This window comes from Macaca mulatta, chromosome 1 (genome assembly GCF_049350105.2).
Source record: "Macaca mulatta isolate MMU2019108-1 chromosome 1, T2T-MMU8v2.0, whole genome shotgun sequence".
Classification (NCBI taxonomy): domain Eukaryota; kingdom Metazoa; phylum Chordata; class Mammalia; order Primates; family Cercopithecidae; genus Macaca; species Macaca mulatta.
The window spans coordinates 197,859,688-197,875,567 of record NC_133406.1 but is presented as its reverse complement, the minus strand read 5'-3'; the positions used below and the strand labels follow the sequence as shown (position 1 = coordinate 197,875,567).

Sequence of the window (15,880 nt, the reverse complement as noted above, 5' to 3'; positions counted from 1 at the left end):
AACAGAGCAAGACTCTGTCTCAAAAAAAAAAAAAAAAAGAAAGAAAGAAAGAAAAAAAGAGTAAAAAGATAAGCTACAAAATGAGAGAATAATTGCAACACATAAAGCTAAGTAAGATGTGATATGTAGAATATGTAAATAATTTCTGTAAGTCAATAAGAAGAGACAATTCAGTTAGCAAAATGGACAAAAAGTAGTATTATTTCCACTCAAGAAAAAGCATAAACAATATGTAAACATATTTTAAAATGTTCAGGTTCATTCAAAGTCAGGGAAATGTGTGTTGAGACCACAGTAAAATCTAATTTCACAACCGCCAAATATAAAAGTTGGATAATACCAAACGTTAACTAGAATATGGCATAATAGGAACTTTCATATGTTCCTAATATTGGTATAAATTGGAAAATTCCTATAGGAAATCGTATGGCATTACCTTAAAAAGTTGAACATGCTTGTACCCTACAATGTAGCAATTCTACTACAAGGTACATTCCCTAGGGAAACTCTTGCATGTGGGCACCAAGAAACATGTAGAAGACTGTGTATAGTGGCATTGTGCATAATGACAAAACAAACAAAAAATAACAAAAGTAACTGGAAAAAACTGAAATGTCCAATATTACAGTTTTGAGATTTATCTATGTTGTCACATGTATTCTTTGATTTTTACTGCTCTATAGTTTTATAGAGTATGAATTTTATTGTATTCTTTTTAGGGGAATGCTGCAAATTATTTATTATCATTAAAGGCACTACAGCCAGATCTTTTTTTTTTTTGAGATGGAGTCTCGCTCTGTCACCCAGGCTGGAGTGCAATGGTATGATCTCGGCTCACTGCAACATCCGCTTCCCGGGTTCAAGCCATTCTCCTGCCTCAGCCTCCTGAGTAGCTGGGATTAAAGGCGCCCACCACCACGCCCGGCTAATTTTTTGTATTTTTAGTACAGATGGGGTTTCACTACGTTGGCTAGGCTGGTCTTGAACTCCTGACCTCATGATCCGCCCACAAGCCAGACCATTTTACTAGTGAGCTTTTGCTAAACTTTCAAAGGAACTGATGATTCTTATCTTATACATGTCGTTCCAAAGGGGAAAAAATTTTTCAACACATTTTTAAGAGGTTGAAATAATATTGATACCAAAAACATTTAAGGGCAATAAAATGGACAATCTTATTTATGATGTGGATGCAAAAATTTTAATAAAGTATTAATTTTTAAGTCCAGTATTAAATTTAAAAATAATGCATTCACAGTCAAAGTATAGCTTATTCCAGAAACATAAGGATTTTTCAAAATTAGAAACTCCATCAGTGCTTTTGGCTTCCCAGCCTAGTCTCATTACTTCATCTGAGGCAATGGCACAGGCAACGAAAACAATGTAAGCAATCAGCCACTACAATTACTCTGATCCAAGCCAAATTATACAGAGGACTAGGGGAATGAACATTTGGGTTCATTCCAGACAACAAGGCTATTGATTTCAACATAGAGATAAAATAGATGTGTAACTCCATGATTTATTTATTTATTTATTTATTCATTTATTTTTGAGACAGAGTCCTGCTCTGTCGCTCAAGCTGGAGTGCAGTGGCATGATCTCGGCTCACTGCAACCTCCGCCTCCCGGGTTCAAGCAATTCTCCCACCTCAGCCTCCGGAGTAGCTGGGATTACAGCCACACATCACCATGCCCAGCTAATTTCTTTGTACTTTTAGTAGAGACGGGGTTTCGCCATGTGGGCCAGGCTGGTCTTGAACTCCTGACCTCAGGTGATCCGCCTGCCTCGGCCTCCCAAAGTGCTGGGATTACAGGCATGAGCCACCGAGCCCAGCCCAACCGCATGATTTATTAACCTAAACTGACTTGGCTAAAGTTGACAGGAGAAACAACTGTTCAACAGATCTAAAACCTAGAAACTTTCTTGACTGTAGAAACTCAAGATAATCTTTTCTTTTATGACATTATCTCTTTGTCTTCTGCTTGAATCGCTTGAAAATGCCTCCCCAGTCCTCCTCCTAAGGTAGAGCTAAGTTCTCTAACAGCATTTGCAGCATAGAGGCACAGCTGCTTCTTTGTTTCCACGGGGCAGTCTGCTTTTTCTCTGATTCTTTCTTGGTCACTGAGCCCTGCAGGGGAGCTTCAGTGCAGGAAGGCGCAGTAAGCCACAGTAGGGTTGCCCAGGAACAAACTCAATAGTATTCACCCAGTCCTCTGAACCTGCTCATACAGTTGCAAAGTTTGAATTTCTTGACTCAGCTTTGCCTGTATTCTTTTCAACAAGTGGTCCAACTATTGATGAGAGACTTGAGGAAGCAGGAAGGGATGACATTGTAGTTAGCTCTGTAGCAGTTGCTTCTTCCTGTTTCAGAGGCTTGCTATGTTCATATCTGCAGTGGTCTCCATAAATATAGTACCCTTGCTGAAAATAATTGCACACTACACCATACGGACTGTCAGAAAGGTCAAGCGAGTAGTGACAGTTATCTCTTCCTTACAAACCCCATGCATAAAATATCTGCAGGTGACGTGCCCTCACTGCCGCTCCTGCTCCTGATATTGTGGCTGTTGTTCTGGGAGCTGCAGCATTCACCATTACTGTTTATGATAGTACAATCATTATTCCCATTTTACAATTAGTGACACTAAGGCACAGAGAAGGTAAGAAATTCACTCAAGATCAAACCTAAATGGTTTGTTTCTAGGGCCTGAAGTTTCAACCACTATCCCATATTATAACTTACTGTCATCAACACAATTTTGTGGCAGACAAAGCAAGGTATGAGAGATATTCAAGCTCTGATGGAATAAAATTAATATGTCTTTAGAGCTGAAGGAGAAGGCATATCAGTGATTCTCAACCTTGGCTGTATATTAGAGCCACCAGAGGAGATTTGAAAACTCCTGATGCCTAGACTGTACCCAGACCAATTACAGCAGAATTTTGGGAGATGGGTGGAAAGGTCACCCACGTAGTTGTTAAAAAAAAAACTACATTAAAATATCATAAGATGGCCAGGCACGGTGGCTCATGCCTGTAATCCCAGTCCTTTGGGAGGCCGAGGCAGGCGAATCACCTGAGGTCAGGAGATCGAGACCAGCCTGGCCAACATGGCGAAAACCCATCTCTACTAAAAATACAAAAATTAACTGGGTTAGGTGGCATGCATCCGTAAACCCAGCTACTTGGGAGGCTGAGGCAGAAGAATCACTTGAACCCAGGAGGTGGAGGTTGCACTGAGCTGAAAGCATTCCATCCTGGGCAACAGAGTGAGACTTTGTCTCAAAAAAATAAAAATTAAAAAAAAAAAATCGTAAGAGGCTCACATATCTACTCAAATTGTGGTAGAAGTTTCTATTCTTGCAACCTGAGTTAGGTTGCAAACTTTGACCAGATGAATTACAGAAGGGTATAATTTGAATCCTGTAGAAGGATATGGACTAGAAGGCCCCTGTTGTCATGGTGACTATGAAAACGGCTCACTGTATCCAGATGTAGCTCAGGTAGAATCATTCTGGAAGCCTGCAAAGCTCAGATCCTGCTCCCCAATGTCAAATCTCTAACCAATAATCACCTTATTGTGTTAACAAATTTTCAACTCTATAGCTTCAACTTGTTTAAGATGTCAACCTCAGTTTTCCTGACAAGGTAACTATCTCACAGCCATGAACTGTTGAGCCAGTCACCTCAGCTTGGCCCCCTGAGTTGGTAACTCTATCATGATTGTGAATTCTTGACCTAGTAATCTGAACTCCCTGGAGATGCTAGAACTCAGTGAGTAAGTGACTTTTCAAACCTGAAAAGGCTTAGAATTAAAAATAGAGATGATAAATAAATCAAACCTATTATGTTAATAATTTTGTGTTTATAATAAGTTCATATGTGTGGGAGTATGGTACTTAAAGTGTAATTTTAATATAATATGGCATATTGAAGAATCCAATAGATTAACTTAATTTGATCAATTAGACCTGTGAGGTGTATGAAAATTTAATTAGGGTTATAAATAGTATTAGAATATTTGACAATTAGACCTAATAAATTTGCATGTTTAATATACATAATAATTTTTAGTTGAGTACTTGGGAAGGATTTGCTTATCAGGGATGGAAATTTTTTGCTTTTTTTAAATTTATAATTTTAAAAAATTTTTTCCATAGGTTATTGGGGTACAGGTGGTGTTTGGTTACATGAGTAAGTTCTTTAATGATGATTTGTGAGATTTTGGTGCACCCATCACCCGAGCAGTATACACTGCACCCTATTTGTTGTCTTTTATCCCTTGCCCCCTCCCACCCTTCTCCCCAAGTCCCCAAAGTCCATTGTATCATTCTTATGCCTTTGCATCCTCACAGCTTAGCTCCCACATATCAGTGAGAGCATACAATGTTTGGTTTTCCATTCCTAAGTTATTTCACTTAGAATAACAGTCTCCAATCTCATCCAGATCGCTGCAAATGCTGTTAATTCATTCCTTTTTATGGGTGAGTAGTATTCCATTGCATATATATGCCACAGTTTCTTTATTCACTCATCGATTGATGGGCATTTGGGTTTGTTCCACGATTTCGCAATTGTGAATTGTGCTGCTATAAACATGTGTGTGCAAGTTATCTTTTTCATATAATGACTTCTTTTCCTCTGTGTAAATAACCAGTAGTGGGATTGCTGGATCAAATGGTAGTTCTGCTTTTAGTTCTTTAAGGAATTTCCATACTGTTTTCCGTAGTGGTTGTACTAGTTTACATTCCCACTAGCAGTGTAGAAATGTTCCCTGATCATCTCATCCATGCCAACATCTACTGTTTTTTATTTTTTGATTATGGCCATTCTTGCAGGAGTAAGGTGATATCACCTTGTGGTTTTGATTTGCATTACCCTGATTGTTAGTGATGTCAAGCATTTTTTCATGTTTGTTGGGCATTTGTATATCTTCTTTTGAGAATTGTCTATTCATGTCCTTAGCCCACTTTTTGATGGGATTGTTTGTTTTATTTCTTGCTGATTTGTTTGAGTTCGTTGTAGATTCTGGATATTAGTCCTTTGTCAAATGCATAGATTGTTAAAATTTTTTCCCACTCTGTGGGTTGTCTGTTTATTCTGCTGACTGTTCCTTTTGCCATGCAAAAGCTCGTTAGTTTAATTCAGTTCCAGCTATTTATCTTTGTTTTTATTGCATTTGCTTTTGGGTTCTTGGTCATGAAATCCTTGCCTAAGCCGATGTTCAGAAGGGTTTTTCCAATGTTATCTTCTAGTATTTTTCTAGTGTCAGGTCTTAGATTTAAGTCCTTAATCCATCGTGGGTTGATTTTTGTATAAGGAGAGATATGAAGATCCAGTTTCATTCTCCTGCTTGTGGCTAGCTAGTTATCCCCATGCCATGTGTTGAAAAGGGTATCCTTTTCCCACTTTATGTGTTTGTTTGCTTTGTTGAAGATCAGTTGGCTGTAAGTATTTGGGTTTATTTTTGAGTTCTCTATTCTGTTCCATTGGTCTATGTGCCTATTTTTATACCAGTACTATGCTATTTTGGTGACTACGGCCTTATAGTATAGTTTGAAATCAGGGAGTGTGATGCCTCCAGATTTGTTCTTTTTGCTTAGTCTTGCTTTGTCTAATGTGGGCTCTTTATTGGTTCCACATTAATTTTAGAATTTTTTTTATAATTCTGTGAAGAATGATGGTGGTATTTTGATGGGAATTGCATAGAATTTGTAGATTCCTTTTGGCAGTATGGTCATTTTCACAATATTGATTCTACCCATCCATGAGCATGGGATGTGTTTCCACTTGTTTGTGTTATTTATGATTTCTTTTAGCAGTGTTTGTAGTTTTCCTTGTAGAGGTCTTTTGCTTCCTTGGTTATGTATATTCCTAAGTATTTTATTTATTTATTTATTTTTGCAGCTATTGTAAAAGGAATTGAGTTCTTGATTTGGTTCTCTGCTTGGTTGCTGTTGGTGTATAGAGGAGGTACTGATTTGTGTACATTAACCTTGTATCCGGAAACTTTGCTGAATTCTTTAATGAGTTCAAGGAGCTTTCTGCAGGGGTCTTTGGGTTCTTGAGGTAAACAATCATATCGTCAGCAAATGGTGACAGTTTGACTTCCTCTTTACCAATTTGGATGCCCTTTCTTTCTTCTTTCTCTTGTCTGATTGTTCTGGCTAGGACTACCAGTACTATGTTGAAGAGAAATAGTGAGAGTGGGCATCCTTATCTTATTCCAGTTCTCAGAGGGAATGCTTTCAACTTTTCCCCATTCAGTATTATGTTGGCTGTGGGTTTGTCATAGATGGTTTTTATTACGTTGAGGTATGTCCCTTGTATGCTGATTTTTTAATCATAAATGGATTTGCTGAGAGTTTTAATCATAAATGGATCCTGGATTTTGTCAAATGCTTTTTCTGCCTCTATTGAGATGATCATGTGATTTTTGTTTTTAATTCTGTTTATATGATGTATCACATTTATTGACCTCCCTATGTTAAACCATCCTTGCATCCCTGATATGAAACCCACCTGATCATGGTGGATTATCTTTTTGATATGTGGTTGGATTCAGTTAGCTAGTATTTTGTTAAGGATTTTAGCGTATATGTTAATCAGGGATATCAGTCTGCAGTTTTCTTTTTTGGTTATGTCCTTTCTTGGTCTTGGTATTAGGGTGATGCGGGCTGCATAGAAAGAATTAGGGAGGGTTCCTTCTTTCTCTATCTTGTGGAATAGTGTCAAAAGGATTGGTATCAATTCTTCTTTAAATGTCTGGTAGAATTCTGCTGTGAATTTGTCTGGTCTTGTACTTTTTTGTTGTTGTTAACTTTTTTTTTTTTTTTTTTTTTACTTTAAGTTCTAGGGTACATGTGCATAACGTGCAGGTTTGTTACATATGTATACTTGTGGCATGTTGGTGTGCTGCACCCATCAACTCGTCAGCACCCATCAACTCGTCCTTTACATCCGGTATAACTCCCAATGCAATCCCTCCCCTCTCCCCGCTCCCCATAATAGGCCCTGGTGTGTGATGTTCCCCTTCCCGAGTCCAAGTGATCTCATTGTTCAGTTCCCACCTATGAGTGAGAATATGCGGTGTTTGGTTTTCTGTTCTTGCAATAGTTTGCTGAGAATGATGGTTTCCAGCTGCATCCATGTCCCTACAAAGGACACAAACTCATCCTTTTTTATGGCTGCATAGTATTCCATGGTGTATATGTGCCACATTTTCTTAATCCAGTCTGTCACTGAGGGACATTTGGGTTGATTCCAAGTCTTTGCTATTGTGAATAGTGCTGCAATGAACATATGTGTGCATGTGTCTTTATAGCAGCATGATTTATAATCCTTTGGGTATATACCCAGTAATGGGATGGCTGGGTCATATGGTACTTCTAGTTCTAGATCCTTGAGGAATCACCATACTGTTTTCCATAATGGTTGAACTAGTTTACAATCCCACCAACAGTGTAAAAGTGTTCCTATTTCTCCACATCCTCTCCAGAACCTGTTGTTTCCTGACTTTTTAATGATTGCCATTCTAACTGGTGTGAGATGGTATCTCATTGTGGTTTTGATTTGCATTTCTCTGATGGCCAGTGATGATGAGTATTTTTTCATGTGTCTGTTGGCTGTATGCATGTCTTCTTTTGAGAAATGTCTGTTCATATCCCTTGCCCACTTTTTGATGGGGTTGTTTGTTTTTTTCTTGTAAATTTGTTTGAGTTCTTTGTAGGTTCTGGATATTAGCCCTTTGTCAGATGAGTAGATAGCAAAAATTTTCTCCCATTCTGTAGGTTGCCTGTTCACTCTGATGGTAGTTTCTTTTGCTGTGCAGAAGCTCTTTAGTTTAATTAGATCCCATTTATCAATTTTGGCTTTTGTTGCCATTGCTTTTGGTGTTTTAGACATGAAGTCCTTGCCCATGCCTATGTCCTGAATGGTATTTACCTAGGTTTTCTTCTAGGGTTTTTATGGTATTAGGTCTAACATTTAAGTCTCTAATCCATCTTGAATTAATTTTCATATAAGGAGTAAGGAAAGGATCCAGTTTCAGCTTTCTACTTATGGCTAGCCAATTTTCCCAGCACCATTTATTAAATAGGGAATCCTTTCCCCATTTCTTGTTTTTGTCAGGTTTGTCAAAGATCAGATGGCTGTAGATGTGTGGTATTATTTCTGAGGACTCTGTTCTATTCCATTGGTCTATATCTCTGTTTTGGTACCAGTACCATGCTGTTTTGGTTACTGTAGCCTTGTAGTATAGTTTGAAGTCAGGTAGCATGATGCCTCCATCTTTGTTCTTTTGACTTAGGATTGTCTTGGCAATGTGGGCTCTTTTTTGGTTCCATATGAACTTTAAAGCAGTTTTTTCCAATTCTGTGAAGAAACTCATTGGTAGCTTGATGGGGATGGCATTGAATCTATAAATTACTTTGGGCAGTATGGCCATTTTCACGATATTGATTCTTTCTATCCATGAGTATGGTATGTTCTTCCATTTGTTTGTGTCCTCTTTTATTTCACTGAGCAGTGGTGTGTAGTTCTCCTTGAAGAGGTCCTTTACATCCCTTGTAAGTTGGATTCCTAGGTATTTGATTCTCTTTGAAGCAATTGTGAATGGAAGTTCATTCATGATTTGGCTCTCTGTTTGTCTGTTACTGGTGTATAAGAATGCTCGTGATTTTTGCACATTAATTTTGTATCCTGAGACTTTGCTGAAGTTGCTTATCAGCTTAAGGAGATTTTGGGCTGAGATGATAGGGTTTTCTAAATATACAATCATGTCATCTGCAAACAGGGACAATTTGACTTCTTCTTTTCCTAACTGAATACCCTTGATTTCTTTCTCTTGCCTGATTGCCCTAGCCAGAACTTCCAACACTATGTTGAATAGGAGTGGTGAGAGAGGGCATCCTTGTCTTGTGCCAGTTTTCAGAGGGAATGCTTCCAGTTTTTGCCCATTCAGTATGATATTGGCTGTGGGTTTGTCATAAATAGCTCTTATTATTTAGAGATACGTTCCATCAATACCGAATTTATTGAGAGTTTCTAGCATGAATGGGCTGTTGAATTTTGTGGAAGGCCTTTTCTGCATCTATTGAGATAATCATGTTTTTTTTGTCTTTGGTTCTGTTTATATGCTGGATTACGTTTATTGATTTGCGTATGTTGAACCAGCCTTGCATCCCAGGGATGAAGCCCACTTGATCATGGTGGATAAGCTTTTTGATGTGCTGCTCAATTTGGTTTGCCAGTATTTTATTGAGGATTTTTGCATTGATGTTCATCAGGGATATTGGTCTAAAATTCTCTTTTTTTGTTGTGTCTCTGCCAGGCTTTGGTATCAGGATGATGTTGGCCTCATAAAATGAGTTAGGGAGGATCCCCTCTTTTTCTATTGATTGGAATAGTTTCGGAAGGAATGGTACCAGCTCATCCTTGTACCTTTGGTAGAATTCAGCTGTGAATCCATCTGGTCCTGGACTTTTTTTGGTTGGTAGGCTATTAATTATTGCCTCAATTTCAGAGCCTGCTATTGGTCTATTCAGGGATTCAACTTCTTCCTGGTTTAGTCTTGGGAGAGTGTAAGTGTCCAGGAAATTATCCATTTCTTCTAGATTTTCTAGTTTATTTGTGTAGAGGTGTTTATAGTATTCTCTGATGGTAGTTTGTATTTCTGTGGGGTCAGTGGTGATATCCCCTTTATCATTTTTTATTGCGTCTATTTGATTCTTCTCCCTTTTCTTCTTTATTAGTCTTGCTAGCGGTCTATCAATTTTGTTGATCTTTTCAAAAAACCAACTCCTGGATTCATTGATTGTTTGGAGGGTTTTTTGTGTCTCTATCTCCTTCAGTTCTGCTCTGATCTTAGTTATTTCTTGCCTTCTGCTAGCTTTTGCATGTGTTTGCTCTTGCTTCTCTAGTTCTTTTTTTTTTTTTTTTTTTTTTTTTTTTTTTTTTTTGAGACGGAGTCTCACGCTGTTGCCCAGGCTGGAGTGCAGTGGCGCGATCTCGGCTCACTGCAAGCTCCGCCTCCCGGGTTCCCGCCATTCTCCTGCCTCAGCCTCCTGAGTAGCTGGGACTACAGGCGCCCGCCACCGCGCCCGGCTAATTTTTTGTATTTTTAGTAGAGACGGGGTTTCACTGTGGTCTCGATCTCCTGACCTTGTGATCCGCCCGCCTCGGCCTCCCAAAGTGCTGGGATTACAGGCTTGAGCCACCGCGCCCGGCCCTCTAGTTCTTTTAATTGTGATGTTAGAGTGTCAATTTTAGATCTTTCCTGCTTTCTCTTGTGGGCATTTAGTGCTATAAATTTCCCTCTACACACCACTTTAAATGTGTCCCAGAGATTCTGGTATGTTGTGTCTTTGTTCTCATTGGTTTCAAAGAACATCTTTATTTCTGTCTTCATTTCGTTATGTACCCAGTAGTCATTCAGGAGCAGGTTGTTCAGTTTCCATGTAGTTGAGCGGTTTTGATTGAGTTTCTTAGTCCTGAGTTCTAGTTTGATTGCACTGTGGTCTGAGAGACAGTTTGTTATAATTTCTGTTCTTGTACATTTGCTGAGGAGTGCTTTACTTCCAATTATGTGGTCAATTTTGGAATAAATGTGATGTGGTGCTGAGAAGAATGTATATTCTGTTGATTTGGGGTGGAGAGTTCTGTAGATGTCTATTAGGTCTGCTTGGTGCAGAGATGAGTTCAATTCCTGGATATCCTTGTTAACTTTCTGTCTCGTTGATCTGTCTAATGTTGACAGTGGGGTGTTGAAGTCTCCCATTATTATTGTATGGGAGTCTAAGTCTCTTTGTAAGTCTTTAAGGACTTGCTTTGTGAATCTGGGTGCTCCTGTATTGGGTGCATATATATTTAGGAGAGTTAGCTCTTCCTGTTGAATTGATCCCTTTACCATTATGTAATGGCGTTCTGTCTCTTTTGATCTTTGATGGTTTAAAGTCTGTTTTATCAGAGACTACGATTGCAAGCCCTGCTTTTTTTGTTCTCCATTTGCATAGTAGATCTTCCTCCATCCCTTTATTTTGAGCCTGTGTGTGTCTCTGCATGTGAGATGGGTCTCCTGAATACAGCAAACTGTACCCATCGGTCTTGACTCTTTATCCAGTTTGCCAGTCTGTGTCTTTTAATTGGACCATTTAGTCCATTTACATTTAAGGTTAATATTGTTATGTGTGAACTTGATCCTGTCATTATGATATTAACTGGTTATTTTGCTCGTTAGTTGATGCAGTTTCTTCCTAGCATTGGTGGTCTCTACATTTTGGCATGTTTTTGCAATGGCTGGTACCGGTTGTTCCTTTCCATGTTTAGTGCTTCCTTCAGGGTCTCTTGTAAGGCAGGCCTGGTGGTGACAAAATCTCTAAGCATTTGCTTATCTGTAAAGGATTTTATTTCTCCTTCACTTATGAAACTTAGTTTGGCTGGATATGAAATTCTGGGTTGAAAATTCTTTTCTTTAAGAATGTTGAATATTGGGCCCCACTCTCTTCTGGCTTGTAGAGTTTCTGCTGAGAGAGCTGCTCTTAGTCTGATGGGCTTCCCTTTGTGGGTAACCCGACCTTTCTCTCTGGCTGCCCTTAACAGTTTTTCCTTCATTTCAACTTTGGTGAATCTGATAATTATGTGTCTTGGAGTTACTCTTCTTGAGGAGTATCTTTGTGGCGTTCTCTGTATTTCCTGAATTTGAATGTTGGCCTGCCTTACTAGGTTGGGGAAGTTCTCCTGGATGATATCCTGAAGAGTGTTTTCCAACTTGGTTCCATTTTCCCCCTCACTTTCAGGCACCCCAATCAGACGTAGATTTGGTCTTTTCACATAATCCCATACTTCTTGAAGGCTTTGTTCATTTCTTTTTCCTCTTTTTTCTTTAGACTTCTCTTCTCACTTCATTTCATTCATTTGATCCTCAATCGCTGATACTCTTTCTTCCAGTTGATCGAGTCGGTTACTGAAGCTTGTGCATTTGTCACGTATTTCTCGTGTCATGGTTTTTATCTCTGTCAGTTCGTTTATGGCCTTCTCTGCATTGATTATTCTAGTTATCCATTCTTCCATTCTTTTTTCAAGATTTTTAGTTTCTTTGCGCTGGATATGTAATTCCTCCTTTAGCTCTGAGAAGTTTGATGGACTGAAGCCTTCTTCTCTCAACTCATTGAAGTCATTCTCTGTCCAGCTTTGATCCATTGCTGGCAATGAGCTGCGTTCCTTTGGAGGGGGAGATGCGCTCTTATTTTTTGTATTTCCAGCTTTTCTGCCCTGCTTTTTCCCCATCTTTGTGGTTTTATCTGCCTTTGGTCTTTCATGATGGTGACGTACTAATGGGGTTTTGGTGTGGGTGTCCTTCCTGTTTGTTAGTTTTCCTTCTAACAGTCAGGACCCTCAGCTGTAGGTCTGTTGGAGATTGCTTGAGGTCCACTCCAGACCCTGTTTGCCTGGGTATCAGCAGCAGAGGCTGCAGAAGATAGAATATTGCTGAATAGCGAGTGTACCTGTCTGATTTTTGCTTTGGAAGCTTCATCTCAGGGGTGTACCCCGCTGTGTGAGGTGTGGGGTATCGGTCTGCCCCTAGTGGGGGATGTCTCCCAGTTAGGCTACTCAGGGGTCAGGGACCCACTTGAGCAGGCAGTCTGTCCATTCTCAGATCTCAGTCTCCAAGTTGGGAGATCCACTGCTCTCTTCAAAGCTGTCAGACAGGGTCGTTTGCGTCTGCAGAGGTTTCTGCTGCTTTTTTTGTTTGTTTGTTTAGCTGTGCCCTGTCCCCAGAGGTGGAGTCCACAGAGACAGGCAGGCCTCCTTGAGCTGCTGTGGGCTTCACCCAGTTTGAGCTTCCCAGGGGCTTTGTTTACCTACTTAAGCCTCAGCAATGGTGGGTGCCCCTCCCCCAGCCTCACTGTTGCCTTGCCTTTAGATAGCAGACTACTGTGCTAGCAACAAGGGAGGCTCCATGGGCATGGGACCCTCCCGGCCAGGTGTGGGATATAATCTCCTGGTGTGCTGTTTGCTAAGACCCTTGGTAAAGCACAGTATTGGGATGGGAGTTACCCGATTTTCCAGGTGTTGTGTGTCTCAGTTCCCCTGGCTAGGAAAAGGGATTCCCTTCCCCCTTGCACTTCCCAGGTGAAGCGATGCCTCGCCCTGCTTCAGCTCTCACTGGTCGGGCTGCAGCAGCTGACCAGCACCAATTGTCCAGCACTCCCTAGTGAGATGAACCTGGTACCTCAGTTGAAAATGCAGAAATCACCCGTCTTCTGTGTTGCTGCCGCTGGGAGCTGGAGACTGGAGCTGTTCCTATTCAGCCATCTTGCTCCACTCCTCGTTGTTGGTAACTTTCTAATTACCACTTTAATCTTGCTGCTTGTTATTGGTCTGTTCAGGGTATCTAATTCTTTCTGATTTAGCTAGGAGGGTTGTATTTTTCCAGGAATTTATCCATCTCTTCTAGGTTTTCTAGTTTATGTGCATAAAGGTGTTCATAGTAGCCTTGAATGATCTTTTGTATTTCTGTGGTGTCAGTTGTAGTATCTCCCATTTCATTTCTTATTGAGGTTGTTTGGATTTTCTCTCTTCTTTTCTTGGTTAATCTTACTAATGATCTGTCAATTTTATTTATCTTTTCAAAGAACCATTTTCTTGTTTCATTTATTTTTTGTATTTTTTTTGTTTCAATTTCATTTAATTCTGCTCTGATCTTGGTTATTTCCTTTCTTCTACTGAATTTGGGTTTGGTTTGTTCTTGTTTCTCTAGTTCCTTGAAGTGTGACCTTAGAATGTCAGTTTGTGCTCTTTCAGTCTTTTTGATGTAGGCATTTAGGGCTATGAACTTTCCTCTTAGCACTGCCTTTACTGTATCCCAGAGGTTTAATAGGTTGTGTCATTATTGTTGTTCAGTTCAAAGAATTTTTTTTTTTTTTTTTTTGAGATGGAGTCTCGCTCTGTCGCCCAGGCTGGAGTGCAGTGGCCGGATCTCAGCTCACTGCAAGCTCCGCCTCCTGGGTTTACGCCATTCTCCTGCCTCAGCCTCCTGAGTAGCTGGGACTACAGGCGCCCACCACCTTGCCCAGCTAGTTTTTTGTATTTTTTAGTAGAGAGGGGGTTTCACCGTGTTAGCCAGGATGGTCTCGATCTCCTGACCTCGTGATCTGCCCGTCTCGGCCTCCCAAAGTGCTGGGATTACAGGCTTGAGCCACCGCGCCCGGCCCAGTTCAAAGAATTTTTAAATTTCCATCTTGATTTTGTTTCTGACCCAGTGATCATTCAGGAGCAGTGTATTTAATTTCAATGTATTTGCATGGTTTTGAGGGTTTCTTTAGGAAATGATTTCCAGTTTTATTCCACTGTGGTCTGAGAGAGTGCTTAATATAATTTCAATTTTCTTAAATTTATTGAGGCTCCTTTTGTGGCCTATTATATGGTCTATCTTGAAGAAAGGTCCATGCACTGTTGTATAGGATGTGTATTCTGGGGTTGTTGGATGGAATATTCTGTATATATCTGTTAAGTACATTTGTTCCAAGGTATAGTTTAAATTCATTGATTTTTTGTTGACTTTCTGTCTTGACCTATCTAGTGCTGTCAGTGGAGTATTGAAGGCCCCTACTATTATTGTGTTGGTGTCTATGTCATTTCTTAGGTCTATTAGTAATTGTTTTACAAATTTGGGAGCCCCAGTGTTAGGTGCATATATGTTTAGAATTGTGATATTTTCCTGTTGGATAAGGCTTTTTACCATTATATAATGTCTCTCTTTGTCTTTTTTAAACTGCTGTTGCTTTAAAGTTTGTTTTGTCTGACATAAGAATAGCTACCCCTGCTCGCTTTTGGTGTCCATTTGCATGAAATGCCTTTTTCCACCCATTTACTTTAAGTTTATGTGAGTCCTTATATGTTAGGTGAGTCTCTTGAAGGTAGCAGATACTTGGTTGGTTAATTCTTATCCATTCTGCAGTTCTGTATCTTTTAAGTGGAGCATTTAGGCCATTTACATTCAATATTAGTATTGCGATGTGAGGTACCATTCCATTCATCATGCTATTTGTTGCCTGTGTACCTTCTTGTTGTTGTTTTATAGGTCCTGTGAGATTTATGCTTTAAAGAGGTTTTGTTTTCATGTGTTTCCAGGATTTTTTTCAAGATTTAGAGCTCCTTTGAGCAGTTCTTGTAGTGGTGGCTTGGTAATGGCAAATTCTCTCAGCATTTGTCTAAAAAAGACTGTATCTGTCCTTCTGTATGGTGCTTAGTTTTGCTGGATGCAAAATTCTTGGCTGATAAGTGTTTTGTTTGAGGAGGCTGAAGATAGGGCCCCAATCCTTTCTAACTTATAGGGTTTCTGCTGAGAAATCTGCTGTTAATCTGATAAGTTTTCCTTTATAGGTTACCTGGTGCTTTTGTCTCACAGCTCTTAGGATTTTTTCCTTCATCTTAACTTTAGATAACCTGATGACAATGTGCCCAGGTGACGATATTTTTGCAATGAACTTCCCAGTTGTTCTTCGCACTTCCTGTATTTGGATGTCTAGGTCTTTAGCAAGGCTGGGGAAGTTTTCCTTGATTATTCCGCCAAATATGTTTTCCAAACTTTTAGATTTCTCTTCTTCCTCAGGAACACCAACTATTCTTAGGTTTGGTGGTTTAACATAATCCCAGACTTCTTGAAGGCTTTATTCATGTTTTCTTATTCTTTTTTCTTTGTCTTTGTTGGATTGGATTAATTTGAAGAACTTGTCTTTGAGCTCTGAATTTCTTTCTTCTACTTGTTCAATTTTATTGCTGAGACTTTACAGAGCATTTTGCATTTCTCTAAGTGTGTCCAGTGTTTCCTGAAGTTTTGATTGTTTTTTCTTTATGCTATCTATTTTCTTGAATA

The 15,880-nt window shown here is 39.5% G+C and overlaps 1 pseudogene; it reads right to left on the bottom strand.

Annotated features, from left to right (window-relative positions):
- Positions 1–1,811: 1,811 nt before the first annotated feature.
- Positions 1,812–2,647, bottom strand: LOC144334010 (E3 ubiquitin-protein ligase makorin-1 pseudogene; annotated as a pseudogene).
- Between the last annotated feature and the right edge of the window lie 13,233 nt (positions 2,648–15,880).